The sequence below is a fragment of the Lissotriton vulgaris genome, chromosome 3_2, assembly GCF_964263255.1.
Source record: "Lissotriton vulgaris chromosome 3_2, aLisVul1.2, whole genome shotgun sequence".
NCBI classification, from domain to species: domain Eukaryota; kingdom Metazoa; phylum Chordata; class Amphibia; order Caudata; family Salamandridae; genus Lissotriton; species Lissotriton vulgaris.
Window position 1 is genome coordinate 54585009 of NC_141690.1, and position 18381 is coordinate 54603389.

Below are 18381 nucleotides of genomic sequence, written 5' to 3' on the forward strand. Positions count from 1 at the left end.
TTTACAGCTGGGATAAAAAAGGACCTATAGCCAACTTTATGAAAGTTTTCTACCCCCCAGGTTTCTTGGAATAAAATAAGATCCCCATTATCAAGGTATTGATGCCAAGCTGGGTCAGATAAATTCTTTTTTATTCCTGCGATGTTCCATGAAATTAATTTTGCCTCCCTTATTCTACTACAATAAATCTGCCCTGAAGCCATAGTAGCATTTCCACTGATCCCTGATATTACTAGATCTGTATTTGAAGAACGAACAACTCGGCTGGTTGGCTCAATCGCTCCTAAGATACGTTCGGTACCACCCTTTATTCTAGGGATAGATGTTACGTCAGTGGGCGGATTACCCAGTACCTTTGGAAATTCTAGTAGTTCTTTTCCATGATAATTAAATGGATCTGGAATGTTTAAATTAGAAGGTTGATCAAAGCCATGTGCCCTTCCCAGATACCGTAGACTATTACAATCGTCCATCCTATTTTTCTCATGCATGGGATTATTGCTTGTGGGGTTCATTCTCTGAACTAAAAGGTCACACCTTCTAGGGGCATTATGTGGTCTATTAAATGCCGAGATTTGATCTCTCTTGAGTCAATCACAGTCATTTAACCCTGAAAGAACACCAAACCTATTTTCTAAACTAATCCCCCAATCGTTAACAGGGGCACCTATGCCCCATCTGTTTGTCATTGCATTCCACCCTGGCCTTGTAGTGTTAGGGTATGTCTTGGGATGTGTCATGCTTCGCTGTTTTCCACAAAAAAATTCGAAGGTAAGTGGAACGATAGTACCACTCCTACGTTGAGGGGGGAATATATTTAACAAGATATTTGGGAGTACTGCCAAGTTCGAAAAGTTCAATACTATACAGTCTCTTTTGAACATTTTTGGGCTGTTCCCTATCCAGGCTACCCTTCTAGCCATCTTAATCTCCCCTGCTAACTGTTGTTTTCCCCAGGGAGCCATCTGCATTTTACCTGACAGCCAGTGCAAAGACTTGCTTATCAGGGATGTTGGAGATTCTGATTGGCCAGGTGAGGCTTCTACTATGAATTGTAAGGAGTCTTTTTCTAAACCTGGTGTGGTCGTTACAGTTGGTCTTAGTAAGGGGTCTTCTCTTATCTCTGGCTGGTTATGTTCTGTTACTGGTACCTGTCCACGGAAGATAGTTGGAGCCACATTTTCACCTCCCTCTGTCCCACTCGCAGTATGCTCTTTATTTGTGTGGGCTAGATTTTAGACTAGTGTTGTTGTTTTAGCCACCTCTTCTGCTATCTTGTTCTGCGCCCCACCCAATTTCTTTACTTCAGCAGTGAGTTTGTCTTTTTTTGCCACCAGCGGTTTGATGATGGCCTTGATCTTACAGTCGATCATGTCCGCTATCCTATTGAATAACTCATCATCCATGATTTGTTTGTCACTATCTTCCCCATACCCCTTGTTTTCACTGGTGATGCAACCTTTTTTCTCCCTGATCGTGATCCTCCGCGATTAGACTGGATTTTTCTACATGTTCTAACCACCCTAGTTACAGGCACAGGAATGGGAGGTTCCTCTACTATTGCGTCCATCTGTGTGGGAGGGTCTTCTGCTATAGCATCGACCTGTGACTCGGGGTCAGTTTCTTGATCAGTTTCTGGGTCAACCTCTAAAAATACACTTTGATTTAAAGTTTCGCTTTCACGAAGATCAGTGTCAGGGACTTCCCTGCCTACAGCCTGGGATGGTATATCTATCCATGGAGAACTTGGAGGTGGGCTCAGGGAATGGAGAATGGGGGATTGGCTTAATCCTAGTGACTGCCTTCTTTCACTATTAATTGTTGTTACTACCTGAACCAAGTAATTATCCATAGTGTTGGACACAGCGGCAGGAATCTTTTTTGGCATACTGTCAAATATTAATTCCAGTGCGATTTCAATACCATACAATAATAATGTACAATGCGAAAAGGTAAGACTAAGTAGTGTTCCTCAATAAGGTAATGATCATACAAAATGGTAGACAGTCAAAATATCGAGTTGTAAATATCCACTTACCATAATATCGAGTCTGTAATATCGAAGGAGCATAATATCGAAGGCAAGAATATCGTAGGACAGAATATCGACCCAAGGTAAGTAATATCGAAATACTTAATATCGATGTAAGTAATATCGAAGTTAGTAATATCGATAGCATATATATCGATGTTAATAATTTCGATGACACTAATATCGATATTTGTATTATTTTATAGTTTTTTATTATGTATGTGTTATATGTTTAATTTAAGTATTTAAAATAATTACTATTATATGTGTATACATTTTCTATAATAATATAGAAATTTATAAGTAAATTTGATGTTTTAGTAGCGGAGCGGGTTGTGGGTTTATAGGGGAATAGGGTGGGAAGTAATTTAATTATGGTAAGTTGATTAATAATTAGTAGGATTAATTAATTAATTATAATTATTTGCTAATTAATATTGATTAATTGGGAAATAATTAATTGATTAATTGATATATATTTTCTGTAGCGGGATGTGGGTTTATAGGGGAATAGGGTGGGGAGTAATTTAATAATAATTAATTAATTAATATATGTTTTTAAATATTTATAAGTAATTAATTGGCAAATAATTAATATTAATTAGTTAATTAATTAATATAATTTGGTACATATTTTAAATTAGTAATTAATTGGTAATTAAATAATATTAGTTAGTTAATTACATTATTAGAGTAATTTATTTATATATAATTTTTAGTTACTGTTAATTAATTAATTGGGGAAAAATGATAATAATTATTAAATTATATTAATTACAGCTTATGTGCTAATATATTTACTTTATTGTTATTGTTAATTAATTATTAATTGCTAATTAAATAATATTATTTAACTTTGGGTTAAGGAGTATTTTTAGGGTTCAGGGTCATTTTTGGGTTTTTGGGTAAAGGGGTATTTTGAGTGTTTAGGGGCAGTTTTCAGTTTTTGGGTAAAGGGGTGTTTTTAGGGTTCAGGGTCAGTTTTCAGTTTTTGGGTAAAGGGGTATTTTTAGGGTTCAGGGTCAGTTTTCAGTTCATGGGTAAAGGGGTATTTTTAGTGTTCAGGGTCAGTTTTCAGTTCATGGGTAAAGGGGTATTTTTAGGGTTCAGGGTCAGTTTTCAGTTTTTGGGTAAAGGGGTATTTTTAGGGTTCAGGGTCAGTTTTCAGTTCATGGGTAAAGGGGTATTTTTAGTGTTCAGGGTCAGTTTTCAGTTCATGGGTAAAGGGGTATTTTTAGGGTTCAGGGTCAGTTTTCTGTTTTTGGGTAAAGGGGTATTTTTAGGGTTCAGGGTCAGTTTTCAGTTCATGGGTAAATGGGTATTTTTAGTGTTCAGGGTCAGTTTTCAGTTCATGGATAAAGGGGTATTTTTAGGGTTCAGGGTCAGTTTTCAGTTCATGGGTAAAGGGGTATTTTTAGGGTTCAGGGTCAGTTTTCAGTTTTTGGGTAAAGGGGTATTTTTAGGGTTCAGGGTCAGTTTTCATTTCATGGGTAAAGGGGTATTTTTAGGGTTCAGGGTCAGTTTTCAGTTCATGGGTAAAGGGGTATTTTTAGGGTTCAGGGTCAGTTTTCAGTTCATGGGTAAAGGGGTATTTTTAGGGTTCAGGGTCAGTTTTCAGTTCATGGGTAAAGGGGTATTTTTAGGGTTCAGGGTCAGTTTTCAGTTTTTGGGTAAAGGGGTATTTTTAGGGTTCAGGGTCAGTTTTCAGTTCTTGGGTAAAGGGGTATTTTTAGGGTTCAGGGTCAGTTTTCAGTTCTTGGGTAAAGGGGTATTTTTAGGGTTCAGGGTCAGTTTTCAGTTTTTGGGTAAAGGGGTATTTTTAGTAAATTAATTATTAATACTTATTGTTTAGTACATATATATTATATCTTTACTGTATATATTTTTATTTATTAATTTTAAACATTATTAGATACTTCTAAATATGTTTATTTTATTTATTAGTGTTATATACTTACTTTTCCATTTATATATATTAAAAAAAAAAATCGATATTTTTAACATCGATATTTTTTACAACGATATTATTTTTTCGATATTTTTGTACTTACCATGTTGTAGATAGGATGTCGATATTTTTGCACTCGATATTGTTGACTCGATATTCTTGTAGGTCGATATTTTTGTAGTCGATATTCTGTCATAGATCCATACAAAATATGTCTTACTTTAAGGAGGTATCTTTATATCAGCACAGGCAGTATATCGTGCCCAGTCCAGTCACGGCCTGTCTCGGACTGTCTAAGGCTGTCCGCACTTTGTCCGGGCTTCGTCCTGGCCTTCGTCCCGCATACGCGTCCCGCTCACGCGTGATAGGGCCACTTATAATACAGGGGACAAGCTGAAGGGGAGAAGACACAGGAAGAGGCGGTAGGTGTGCGGGATGTTGAAGCGCACAGCCTGGTGGGCCTCGCAGTCCCGGTCTCCAGCGGTGTCCAAGGGTCCAATTTAAAAGTCTCCTCCTGCACGAGTACACAGGGCAACAGTCAGCAAAGTTCCAAACCAACTGCGAGCGGCTCCCGCGGAGCGGGGGCCGCGAATCGTGTTTAACCTCTTGGCTGCTAATGACAAGGGTAACTCGTCATGGACTTTCCATTTATTTCAATGGGAATTAAAGACAAATTCAAATAATGCCTTAGCAGCCAAGAGGTTAAAGGGGCCGGTGAGCAGAGACAGTAGAGGGGAGGAGACACGGGAAGAGGCGACAGGTGTGCGGGATGTTCAAACGCACAGCCTGGTGGGCCTCACAGTCCCGGTCTCCAGCGGTGTCCAAGGGTCCAATTCAGAAGTCTCCTCCTGCACGAGTACACAGGGCAGCAGAGTCAGCAAAGTTCCAAACCGACTGCGAGCGGCACCCGCGGCACCCGCGGAGCCGCGAGTCGTATTTAAAGGGGCCGGTGAGCAGAGACAGCAGAGGGGAGGAGACACGGGAAGAGGCCGCAGGTCTGCGGGAAGTTGAAGCGCACAGCCTGGTGGCCCTCGCAGTCCCGGTCTCCAGCGGTGTCCAAGGGTCCAATTCAAAAGTCTCCTCCTGCACGAGTACACAGGGCAACAGAGTCGGCAAAGTTCCAAACCGACAGCGACCTCGAGAAGTAATTGTTCTTCCCAAAGTAGGTTTAGTTGCGCCCCTCCTGCTTCTAGCATGGAGAGTGTGTGAGTTAGTGCTTGAATAAACGACCTTTAGAGAAAAAATGTTTAGCTCTCTTCAGATACCAATCATTCACGCCAGATGAACCTGGCCTTTGATTGGCTGGTGGTGTCGCCCGAGCGACGAGTTTCCGGTCCTAATAACTTGCTCGTTTGCCACGTTCCGCAGTTGAGAACTATCTTCTGCATTTCCCCCGTTATGGCCCCTATATACTGCCATAATTTTATTCCTGTTAGAATCAGTTTTAAGCTTCCATGCCAAGAGTTTCCGGCTATTTTCTCCACACTCATAATTTGACAGTGTACTGGCCTCCCACCTTTTTCTTACCCAATCTTCCAAATAGAGTGATAAGTCATACTTATTTTTTGAGATTTCTTCTATCGCTCTTTCTTGTTCTTCCTCCGAGGTTGCAGCTTCACACCTCCTTTGCTTATTTAATATATCTGTCTCTAACTGACTGATTGTGTGTCTATTCCCCTCATTCCGTCTTGCAGCTAGACCAATCAGATTTCCTCTAATCAAAGCTTTATAAGCATACCAGACTACACAATTGGATACTTCTTCATTAGTATTAACTTGGAAATAATTTGTTGTTGCGTCCCTTAATTTTCCAATAAGTTGTTGATCTAGCAAAAGTGTACCGTCTAATGTCCACCTTGTCTCACCCTGAAGGACATTTTGACTTATTTCTATCTGGACTAGAGAATGATCCGAGAGGCGTGCAGATACGTGGGCTACTTTTCTCACATTTTTACTTAAAATGTATCTATTAAAAAGAAGTCAATTCTACAAGCATGGCCATACTTATAGTTCCTATAGCTTTATCTGTTACTTTGATCACCTATGGCTTTCCAGATATTGACCAGTCCCAGGTTTTCTTTAAATCTGTTCAACCATTCCCTCATTCTAGGAAGATTCCAATAGTATGTTAAAATCTCCACCTAGGATGATTGGTGTGGATGTAATAATTAGTTGGGCATATAGAGATTGATGTGGTTCGGGTCGTCTGTGTTAGGGCCATAGTACCCGACCAAAGAGAAAGAACTGTCCCTTAATTTCATCTTTATAGAAACCCATCTACCTAGGCCACAAGATCGCCGGGCCTTTAAAGGAAATTCCTTCTTCGCTCGACCGGACTTTTGTCACGCTACGGTGGAGAGGAGATGGAGATTACGACAAATGATAGATCCGTTTCAAAAAGCTGGATGTGAGGCCTACCTCCTGTTCCCTGCAAGGCTGAAAGTAATACTAGAGGGGCGTACTAGAATGTTCTTCTCGGAAATTAAAGCAAAGAGCTTTTTGACTGAACTAAGTGAAAAAAGAGAAAATAGAAAATAGAAGAAAACAGAATTAGATAACAAAGGAAGAGATACTAACTGACCAGATTGGAAAGGACACAATGCGGTGATGGACCATAGTATTCTGTATATACACAGAGGGAATGGCTCTGGGGAGACACAATGTAGGGGGCAAGGAACACTTAGAAGGGGCTTGTGTGGACATATTTAAAAGTTATACTATTTTCTTTTGTGTTTGTGGCTAATAAAGGAGCATAAATGTAGGGAGAGGGGAGGGTACAGCATCACTCAAGGGGATTGGGAACCAGTCATACATAGGTCAGGATTGACCTAGTTGCCTGTGGAAAGGGGGGTTGGGGGGAGGGATAGGGGGGTGAAGCACCAGAAAGAGAGAGACAGGGGGGTACGGGCAGGTTGTGGGCAAAGAAGGGAAACAAGATTTCAATTCACAGTGGGGGAAAAGAAAGAAATTGATGAAAACAAGGAGAAGTAACAAAAATAAGAGCTGCGCAGGTCACTGGGGTATAGGAGTAAGTTTAAGAGATGGGCAGTTCAGAATGCTGGAAGATCTGAAAATTGTCCTATGAGCACAAACATTAAAATCGTGACGATGAATGTATGCGGGCTGAACGATAGAACAAAAAGGCAGCGGGTATCTCTATTACTGAAAAACACTGGGGCAGATTTTTTTTGCTACAGGAAACACATGTCGAAGGGAATAGGTCATTTTTGTTGGAGCAAATGGGATTTAGGTTACTAGCTAACTCCAAACAGGGGGCCAGAATTAGAGGGGTTGCTATCCTGACAAAACACTCAAATATAAGAACGAGGAAGAAATTCGAGGACCAGTGGGGGAGATGTGCTTTGATCGAGTGCTTCATAGGGGAAGAATGGGTCACTATAGGCTCTATCTATGGGTCGACAGAGGATGATCCAGAGTTGTTTGAATTTCTAGACATCGAACTACCCTCGTGGGCACCAAGAGCTATCTTGGCAGGAGATTTTAATATTGATGGGGCTAGGGGATTGGGGCTAGACTCTATGGGACAATACCAGGGGAGGAAAAAGAGGGTATGTAGGGCAATTCAGAATCTAGCCAGAAATAACGCATTGACGGATGTGTGGGGGGCCAAGAAACCTTCTGATCCTGGCTATACTTTTTTTTGGCTCCGCATCGGAAATGCGTTAGATTAGATTATTTTTTTGTATCTAGGACACTATTAGGTACTTCAGCGATAGATAGGATGCCAAGGATATTGTCAGATCATAATCCCCTAAAGTTAACAATAGAAGAAAGTGGGTTCAAGAGAGTGACAGGATCATGGACATTTGAAAGGGGATTATTGAAAGATGACGACTACATTACACATATGCACTTGTGGATTAGGGATTTTTGGGACATTAATAGGGGGAGCACAACCATTGGGAATGACTGGGACACATTTAAGGCAGGGGTAAGAGGCGAAACTTTGAGCTACTCTATCGCCAAACGAAGGAAGGAAAAAATAGAGGGTGAACGGGTAAATAATGCCCTGAGAATAGCGGAAGCAAGATTGGAACAAGCCACATTAGATCAGAGCGAATACAATGAGCGGGTTTTGGAAGTAACGATAGCAAGAGCAGAGGCTGTAGAAGGGGTGGCAATTAAGGCTGCTAGATTATATGATACACAGAGAGAAAGGTGCTATGAATTTAGTGAAAAGATAGGACATACCTTAGCAGCACGTACAAGACAAAGGGTGGCTAAGGGAGAGATTAAAGAAATAAAAGACAACACTGGGCGTTTAATCACGGATGAGAAGGGTATAGCAGAGGTATTTAGGGAGTTTTACAGCAAGCTATACGAGGAAGAACAAGTACGGGACAGGGGGGAAATATCGGACTACCTACAGAATATCCCGTGCAAGGTTTTAAATAGGGAGGATAGAGAGTTTCTTGATGCTGACCTGAGAGATGAGGAGATTAATGAGGCTATATTGGGTTTGCCAAAGGGGAAAGCAGCAGGTCCAGACTTGATACCAGGAGAGTTTTATAAGGTATTCCTGCACTCAATATTTAAAGATTTAGCAAGAACATTTAGGGGGGTGCAACATGGCCAGGCAATACCGGTAAGTTGGGCCGGGGCGGACATCGTAATAATATTGAAAAAAGGAAAGGATGCAACAGAACCAGGGTCGTACCGCCCCATAACATTAATTAACGCAGACACCAAAATATTCTCGAAAATACAGGCAGATAGATTCGCTAAGATAATAACCCAATTAGTCAGCACTAATCAACATGGCTTTATACCACAAAGGGGCACTACACTTCATATCAGGAAAATGATAACACTCTTTGATGTTCAGGAAGTAGAAGGGAAACCTATAGCGGCCATATTATTGGACGCAGAAAAAGCCTTTGACAGGGTGGCATGGGAGTATTTGTGGGCGGTTTTAAGAAGGGGAGGGGTAGGTGAGGTTTTTGTCAAAGTCATTCAATCACTCTATACGAACCCTACTGCCTGTGTTAGGGTGAACTCTGGCCGCACTAGACCCCTGGATATTACAAGGGGCACTCGGCAAGGATGCCCTTGCTCGCCCCTATTATTTGCTATGTACATCGACCCCTTGATATTGAGGTTAGAGCAGAACGATCGAATTAATCCAATAAACACTGGCAGGGGAGATATTAAGGTCCTAGCATATGCAGATGACATTGCGGTCATTACACCTAGCCCAATAGATGCAATAAGGGAAATAGAATTAGAGGCAGATCGGTTCGGAAGAATAGCAGGGTATGCTCTGAACAAAAGCAAGTCACAAATTATAAAGAATGTCTACACAATATGTACAGATGCAAGGGTGGTTGAGGAGGGGATGTATTTAGGTGTTACGATCACGGCTGAACTGGAAAAATTGGTGGAAATTAACATTAATCCCATTATTACAAAAGCAAAGAAAGATCTGGATAGGGTAAATAATTGACATATGTCCATAGTAGGTAGAGTAAACTACGTAAAAATGAACTTGTTGCCGAAATTTCTGTATTTATTTAGAACAATTCCGCTGTTTTTTAGTATGAGTTGGTTCAATAAGTTGGAGAATATGGTAAATCGATTTGTTTGGTCCCAGGGGAAGACGAGAAGAGCATTGAAGTACATGTCATTACCACGAGACAGGGGGGGATGGGCGTTGCCAGATTTCAAAATGTATTACTGGGCGGCAGCATTACAGCAGATGACGGGTTTATTGGGAGGTGCTGAGGGGGAAATTGAGATTCCTACGGGATCAACAGAGGTGTACGGGATAATACTTGGCGGGGAGACAAACAATGCTTTCCTTAGATACTCGGAGCCAAGCTATTTTAAGCGGACCAGGTTCAAGACGCTAGAAGCTGCTGGTAAAATATGGAAAGCATTCAAGAAAAGTTTTGGCTTGGGAAGACTTCATGCACACACTAGATTAATGGAGGATTCAATGCTGCCCACAGAAATATTTGCGGATGCTATATTTAAGGAATGGGTTCGTTTGGGAATTAAGAACTTGGGGGATCTAATAGGGGAGGCAGGGGTAAGGCAATTCACAGAAATCCAGCAGGAATTTGGTGTCAGCAATAGGACCTTTTTTAAATATTTACAACTAAGAAGCTTTCTAGGTAATAAACGAGGTGGACCGATGGGTTTTAAAGCAAATCCGATAATACAGATGGTTGAGGGGGGCCAATCTTGCTCAATCAAAAGGCTGTATGCTGAACTAATTGAACATCGAGGGGATGACCTTGAAAAATATGAGACTAAATGGAGGGAAGCAATAGGAGTAACAGAGGGCGTATTTTTAAGGTCACTAAGATTAGGACGGGAAACCCTGTGTTCTGCGGCACTGCAGGCACAACACTACAAGACGCTATACAAACTCTACTACACACCAGCTAGAATTGCCCAGTGGGGAGGAACACAGGGGGTTAGGTGCCCTAGGTGCGACAGTACGGAGGCAGATATAGTGCATATGTTTGCGGGGTGCCCAAACCTTTCTCCGCTAATAAAAAGTATTGAAACATTTTTTGATAACTCCTTGGCATATAAAATGAAGCTGACACCAGAAGTAATACTACTAGGACTAGAGGGGAGTAACTCACAGCAAAATCAAAATGGGGGGTTTTTGTTTGTGGCCATGGCTGTTTTGCGCCTATGTATAGCAGCTGCTTGGAAAGACACCACCCCCGTTCCAGCACTGGTTGGCTAGGTTACTGGATATGTATAAGCTGGAGAAAGCTATCTATGCCAGAAGGGGGAAAAAGGGTAGAGCCCTGGGACTACAGCTGTGGAAGCCCATTTTAGAATGGAAAAGTAGGATGGCAAGTGTCTAGGGGGTGTAGAGCTGGATGTGATAAAATATATATACGCCTTACATATGCCTCTTTGGGATATCTTTTGTCCCCTTTATATTTCCCTTTAACTGTGTTTTATTAATGTTTTCTTATCTACTGTGTTCTTCTTTTTCTTCCCCAATTCGTTTTGTTTTGCTATAGGAAGTATATATTATGGAAGTATGCAAGTACGCAATGGAATTGTTTTATGTGATTATTCAGAAATTTACCTGCTGTTGAAAGATATTGACTGGTGCGGGGGGGGGGGGTAAAAAATTGCTGTAAAAATCGTCAATAAAAATATTTAAAAAAAAAAAAAGAAGCCCATCTACCTTTCAAATCAACAATGATTGCCACTCCAGGATGTTATTAAATCAAGTGTTTAACAGCCTGTTATATTAATAATATAATTAGTATCTCCTATAACTTTACAACATGATGATATGACATCATTTGTTGGCTTTTTGTTTGATGAATTTATTATTGTCAGTAATTTGCTTTTGGGCCTATGACTCCAAACTTGATTACAGTTTTTTTAAAATGTTTTTATATGCATTTGTTTATACATGTAGTTACTAACAGCCCAGAAGAAGTTCATTTGAACAAAGCATGTTGGCTGTATTGCTTTTATATTTGGAACCTAATAAAGGAGATTTTTTGTACAATAATCAGACAACTTCATATTCATTTCATTTTCATTTACAATCTTTATTTCGATCACTGTAGATCATAAAAGGTTGCAACAAAGATTTAAAACAGTTGAAAGGAAAAGAAATCAGATTGTAATTTAAAAAAATAAAGAAACCATAAAAGTTAACAGTTAATAAACATTCAAAAGAAAATTGTAACATGGACAATTAGAGAATGTAACAGTTAAAAAATATCAAGCAATACTTTTAACCGTATTTAACTTAATACAGCAATTACGAATGTGCCAGAAAGCTGTTAAAAACTTCGCAACAGCAAACACAATGGGGGGGGATAGATCAGTCTTTAGTATTCTGTGGGCGGGAAAATATGATCTGAACCCAAGGTTTTTCAAGAGTGGGAGAAGCCAATATTTTCTTGGGCTTGCAAAAAAACAAAATATGAAGATCATTCTCGGAAGGATGTTGACAAGCTGGGCACTGTGTGGGAGGCTTGGACCTGTCCCAACGATCCGTGAAAGCCCCAAGCGGCAGTGTGGCGTAACGCCACTGCATAAAAAGTTTCCTTGTCAGGACGGGACTAATTCCATCAAGGACCGGCTCGGGGAAATATAGGTCCTTAGACATGGTAAACAAGTTGGTTAGTGACCCTTCACGTGTACTCTCAATCGAGACATGTAACTTTCGCTCGTAGTACTCTCTCGACATGAGTTGCCGAGGGGTCCTGGAACAAGCGTTGCCCGGGTCCTGCCATAATTCCGGCCTTCCTAGAGATTCGCATGTTGACCTAATGTAACTCAGCCATGGTATCTGGATCGCGTTTGGTAGGCGAAGTATCTCTGTGAGCTCGTTCCTATAGCTCGATAAGTCAGGTGAGCTCCAGATTCTGCGCCAATAGGTTAAGGGTTTCAGACCCAATTCTTCAGTAATAGGTCTAAGACCCAGGTCTAGTCTCAGCGGGAGGAGGGGGGTGCCAGATGGTAATGCTGTCAACTGCCTTATAAAATTATTCTCAATGATCTGGAGTTTCTTGGCAGTAGCATGGCCCCACATTTCTCCGCCGTAAGTAACGGCCCCTCTTGCCTGCATTTTGTAAATGTGGATAAGGGGACCAAATGGTTTAAGAGTAGACCCGCTTGCCAACCTACAGATCCCACCCGTTAGTTGTGTTAGTTTCATGGTGGCCCTGGTGCAATGAGAATCCCAGGTCAAATTTTGGTTAATGGTTAGGCCCAGATATTCAAAGGTGAGCACCCTCTTTAATCTCAACGACCCTATGGTAGGGCTTGGACGAGTTGTGGGAGGAGGGCTGAAGATCATAAATTTTGTTTTCATGGCATTGATCTCCAGCCCTCGCTCCACACAAAAGGTCGAGAACCCATCTAAGACCCGTTGTATGCCCATGGGAGATTTAAATAGCAGCGGGGTGTCGTCCGCAAACATAATCGCGGGGACCCTGCTGCCATTGAGCTTAGGAGCGTCAATATCGACCAACCTGTTCAGGTGGTCAATAACCCTGTTGACAAAGAGGCAAAACAGGGTCGGTGTAAGCACACAACCCTGCTTCACCCCCCTGCCAACGGGGAAACTATCTGAAAGTGGCCCTCTTCTGCCACATCTGACCCGGGCATAATTCCCCTGGTGCAACCTCATCAGATATAACAGAATATCCCCCGGGATCCCTAGCTCCGCCAGGACATTCCACAGTCTATCTCTTGGGACTAGATCGAAGGCGGCACGCAAGTCCACGAAAACCGTGTACAAGCTGCCGCCCTCGAGTGTCACAGTCTTCCAGAACAGGAGGTTCAGACGGAAGATCTGATCAGTTGTTGAAACCCCTTTTCTGAACCCAGCCTGATAGGGACTTAAGATGGCGTATTCCCCTATCCAGTTTTGGAGGCGATCGAGTATTAGCCTACCAAAAATGTTCTGGGTTACGTCGATGAGGCTGATAGGCCTATAGTTGGCTGGGAGCGGAGGCGACCCCTTCTTATAGATAGGGACTATTTCTGCGCCCAGCCAAGTGCCTGGTACATCCATGCCCCCTAGGACGGTCTTAAATAACGTTCTTAAGTAAGGGACCCAGACATCTGGCTCCTGTTTGAATAGGTCCCCCGGTAAACCGTCCAAGCCAGGGGCTTTGCCAGAGGTCAGCCCCGTAATAACTTTGTGTACCTCCCTTTCCGTGAAAGGGTCCACCTCTGGTGACATACTAATAGTTGGTAATGGTTCCTTGAGGGCACAGTCATCAACCCCATAAAGCGACTGGAAGTAATCTTGTCAAGCCTTGGCCGAGATGTTAGGTTCAATAGCCATGGCTAACTCCTCAGACCCCGTATTTACAATGCGCCAAAATTTGCGCGAGTCCCTACATGTTAATGAAGTTGATACATTTTCCCATTTCTGTTGCTCCCATTCCCTTTTGGCATGCAAAATCAGGGACTTTTAAACCTTTCTTCTATCCCTGATCACCGATCTATCTCTGCCTTCTTTGATTGAGGTCAGCAGATCGGATTTGGCCTTGCGGCAGGCAGCATTTTACCACTTGGAATGGGTATGATGACCAACCCAGCTCTTCATTGTCGTGGAAAAAACATCCTCCACAGACTAGATCATATTCTTGTGCACCTGCCAGAGCTGCACATTGAAATCGGGCAAACTGGGGTGCTCTACTAGTTTTAAAACCTTTTCCAGTGTGGGTATAAGCCGGGCATAGAGCCCTGAAACTTTCTCTGGGTTGGAGGCAAGCCTCTCCCACCTGACTCTCCTTCTATTGTTTGCTAACACTAGCCCATTACCAGGGACGTCCTTCGTAAGTCCTCTCTCATCAATGCCTGGGAGGGCGTATGCCAGTTCCAATGCGTTGTGGTCGTTATCCTCCCTGGGTGTAACACGGAAGTCATTAATATGGGACCACAACAAAATTGGAACTAGGATATAATCTAGTCTCGACTCCCTCCCTTTTCTATTGTAGGTGCATTTAGTAGGGATGTCAGAATTAATGCGTCCATTACAGGCCCGCACACCATGTTTTAGAGTTAGGCCAGTGATTTGGATAGACAGCGGGGTCCATGCTCTAGGTGCAGGTGCTGCCGTTGGAGGTACGGACCAGAGTACATCCTCCTCCTGTGAGAAACCATCCGCTAAGCCCGATAAGGGTTCAAAATGGCAATTTAGATCCCCTCCAATCACAAGGGGAATGCCCTGTGTGATATCACTGAGAACGGCCGAAAGGTCGTCTATGGTAGGCGACTCCTGTGAAATTCCCACTGGTCTGGAGTAGATATTGACCACCACTAGCCTTCTTGAGTCCGACCACTCCAGAAGGAGGTCCAGAATGTCATCCGTGCCCCGTGAAAGCACGGTTACCGTGCATCCTAAATCCACCACCACCCAGGTCGTAAGCCTGCCAGAAGGGCCCCTTCTTCCCCCACACTTAGCAGGGACAGAATATGACGAAAAACCTGAGCGAGAGACCTCCTCTCTCGCCCAGGTTTCTTGAAACATACAAATGTCCCTTCCTTCAATGAATGAACTCCAGTCCGGACAATTTATTTTATTCCCCAGACCGGCTACATTCCAAGATAATATGTTTAGGATGGGCCGTCTATGGTTCTGGGTAGACGATGTTGGAGTGCTAAAGTCATCTAATTTCATTGGGGGTGTATCACTAACTGCACCATCCCCTGGTTCGTGTGGTGTTTCTCTCTCACTCCCGGCTGTGTTTGCCTGAGGCTCGCTGGTAAAATTCTGGACCTCACCAAGGGGTGGCCCTCTGTGGTTGTTATTGTGAGTTTTGATGGTGAATACTCCCTTTTCTGTGGCCCCCCTGACTCGGTCAGCTGCCTCCCCCCTCAATCTCAAGCTCTGTCAGTCGACCAAGTCCAAAGTGCTAAACCTATTGTAAGTTGGGAAAAAGGTTGGGTGATGGACTACAGGCTGGAATGTAGGTTTTCTCCCTCTATAGCTCCAGCCGCCCTCTCGCCCCTGATTAGTGTCCCATCGCGCATTGTCTCTCCCAAAAGTTACTGGTGGGTAGAAGAACGACAGAGGTAGGGACTGGATGGATGTCCCAGAGTCGGCATAGGGCCAGCTACAGATATGTCCAACAGTCGCGGGGTCCCTAAAGTTGATTAGGACACAATCCCCTGTTATCGTTTTTCGTGTGTTACCTAACCAAGGGACTCTCCTCACCATGAGGACTTCACTATTTATTCCCTGGGGGAGGGGCCTATAGGTGGAAAGCCAACTAATCACCTTATTTTTAAGAGCCATGACATGTTCTCTGGAAGATGGTTTTAATTCTGGAACCCCAGCTAAGATTACTGTATATAAGCTTGCTTCAGGCGGTAAATTTACTACCCTATGTTTTTTTTGTGGGACCCTGATCTCCCTGGGCAGCTACAGGTAGTCTTTCCAAAGGACATGAGGATATAGGACCATTGGTCATCAAAGTTGACGTTGTGTGTGGAGTGGGTTGTTGGGATTGAGATTGGGGAAGCGTGATAACAGGAGTCACTGCCTTCGCCCCATCATTTACGAGGGACGTTGGTGCGAGCTTCCTGTTCCTAGGTCCCCCGCCACCTTTAGCAGGAATGCTATCCCTTTTGGGAGTGGCCGCTGGTTGGACCGTGGGTTTTTCAATTAACGCTAATCTGGCTTCAATCTTGATAAGGCATGCTTCGAGGGGGCTTAAAAATGTCTTCAAGAGCGCCCCAATATCAGCAAGGGTAATATCCTCATCTTCACATGAAATTGTGTTGCAACTAGGTGTCTGGGGTAGTGTTTGAGGGACAAGATTTGGGACTACTAATGGCGTGTTTTCCTTGCGGGTGTATGTGCCTTCCTACCAAGAGCCGAGTTGGTTCTTTTCTCAGAGTTGTTATGCTTAGCTATCTTGGCCTTGCCTCCCCTTGATTTTGAGGCCCTCTTTTCCTCTTTGGGATAGCTCCTTCTCTTTCCCCCTGCATGGTGCGGCTACCTGTATCAGTAGTGCCGTCTGTATTAACCAGACTGACAGTAACATTAATAGGTGGAGGGGGGGCTGGGGTAGGGGTAGCAAGCTCAGCTCTACTGTGGCACTAGTGTCAACATCATTCTTTAGTGATGTAGATATAGTTTCATCAGGTTGATCTAACACACCACTTGCTCCATCCTCACCAATGTCAGAGTCAATACGTGCCAATGTCTTTTCAGGGGTCCTGGCTGACGATATAGTGCCCATAGATGATCGCCTTACCCAGTCTATTTCTTGCGATATTCGCCTTTCCAAGATAGTAATTTCGTCTATAAGAAGAGAACCTGCTTTAGCAAAGTAGGTGTCCAGCGTACCTTTGTTAGTCCCAGCAGAAGTCCCTGCGGCTAAAGAGCTCTTGCTCCTGGTCTCGCGCATAGCCATGGTGAACGGGGTTCCAGGGAGCAAAGGGGGGGTTGGCCCGGTCCTGGTCTCTGCCGTCATCAAACGGCCTCAAACGGCCCGCCTTTTGCCCGGGCTTCGCCCTGAGCTCCGTCCCGCACGCGTCCCGCTTCGCGGAGGGCCTGGACTACTCTTGTAGCCCTCGAAGCGAGGGGGCGTGGCCGCTGCGGGAAGAGGCTGCAGGTGTGTTCTATGCCTCGCAGTCCCGCAGCGGTGGTAGGAGAGTCAGCGGCAGCGGCACACCCATACAGCGGGTCCCGCGCCCCCACAAGTCTCAAAAAACCCCAGCAACAGTGGCAGCAAGTCAGGAATCCTCGTGTTCTCCCAAACGGTGAGTGGCACCCGCGGAGCGGCTGAGGGGAACAGTTATGGTCGCGGCAGGCGAGGGGGCGTGGCTGCTGCGGGAAGAGGCTGCAGGTGTGTTCTATGCCTCGCAGTCCCGCAGCGGTGGTAGGAGAGTCAGCGGCAGCGGCACACCCGTAGAGCGGGTCCCGCGCCCCCACAAGTCCTCAAAAAGCCCCAGCAACAGTGGCAGCAAGTCAGGAATCCTCGTTTTCCCCCAAACGGTGAGTGGCACCCGCGAAGCGGGTGCTGCGAACAGTTATGGTCGCGGCAGGTGAGGGGGCGTGGCCGCTGCGGGAAGAGGCTGCAGGTGTGTTCTATGCCTCGCAGTCCCGCAGCAGTGGTAGGAGAGTCAGCGGCAGCGGCACACCCGTAGAACGGGTCCCGCGCCCCCAAAAGTCCTCAAAAAGCCTCAGCAACAGTGGCAGCAAGTCAGGAATCCTTGTGTTCTCCCAAACGGTGAGTGGCACGTAATCTAATGGATTTAATATATGCTGGACTTTTGAATTGTGTACTCTCTGATTGATACTTTTAAAGTAAGAAAGTGTGCTAAAAATGTGTAAAAAAAAACAGATCTCTAGGGATTGGTGTCAGTACAACGCGTTTTTTTACAACGCATTCCATTACATCGGAATTTTTACAACGCAGGATCCATTACATCGGATGCCATTACAACGCATGGCATTACATAGCAAATTCTATTACAACGCATGGCATTACATCGTAAGTATAGGTAAGTATACCTTTTTTTAAAAATGTAATTAAGTTAATTTTATTAATTTAATTTAATTAATTAAATTAAAATACATTTTAAAATAGTAATTAATTCAATTTAAAAAAATAAAATCTATTTATTTAATTTAATTTTAATAAAAATTGTAATTAATTTTATTAAATTAATATAATAAAATTAATTACATTTAAATATTTTTTTAAATGTAATTTAATTAAATTAATTAAAATAATTGATTTAATTTAATAATTTAATTAAGAATTGTAATTATTGAAATATAATTAATTTATTTAATAAATACATTTTAATTAATTTAAAAATGGTAAATATAATTTAATTAGCCCTAAACAAAAACCTACCCCTACCCCTAAACCCTAAAAACACCCCTGTACCCCAAAAACCTACCCCTACCCCTAAA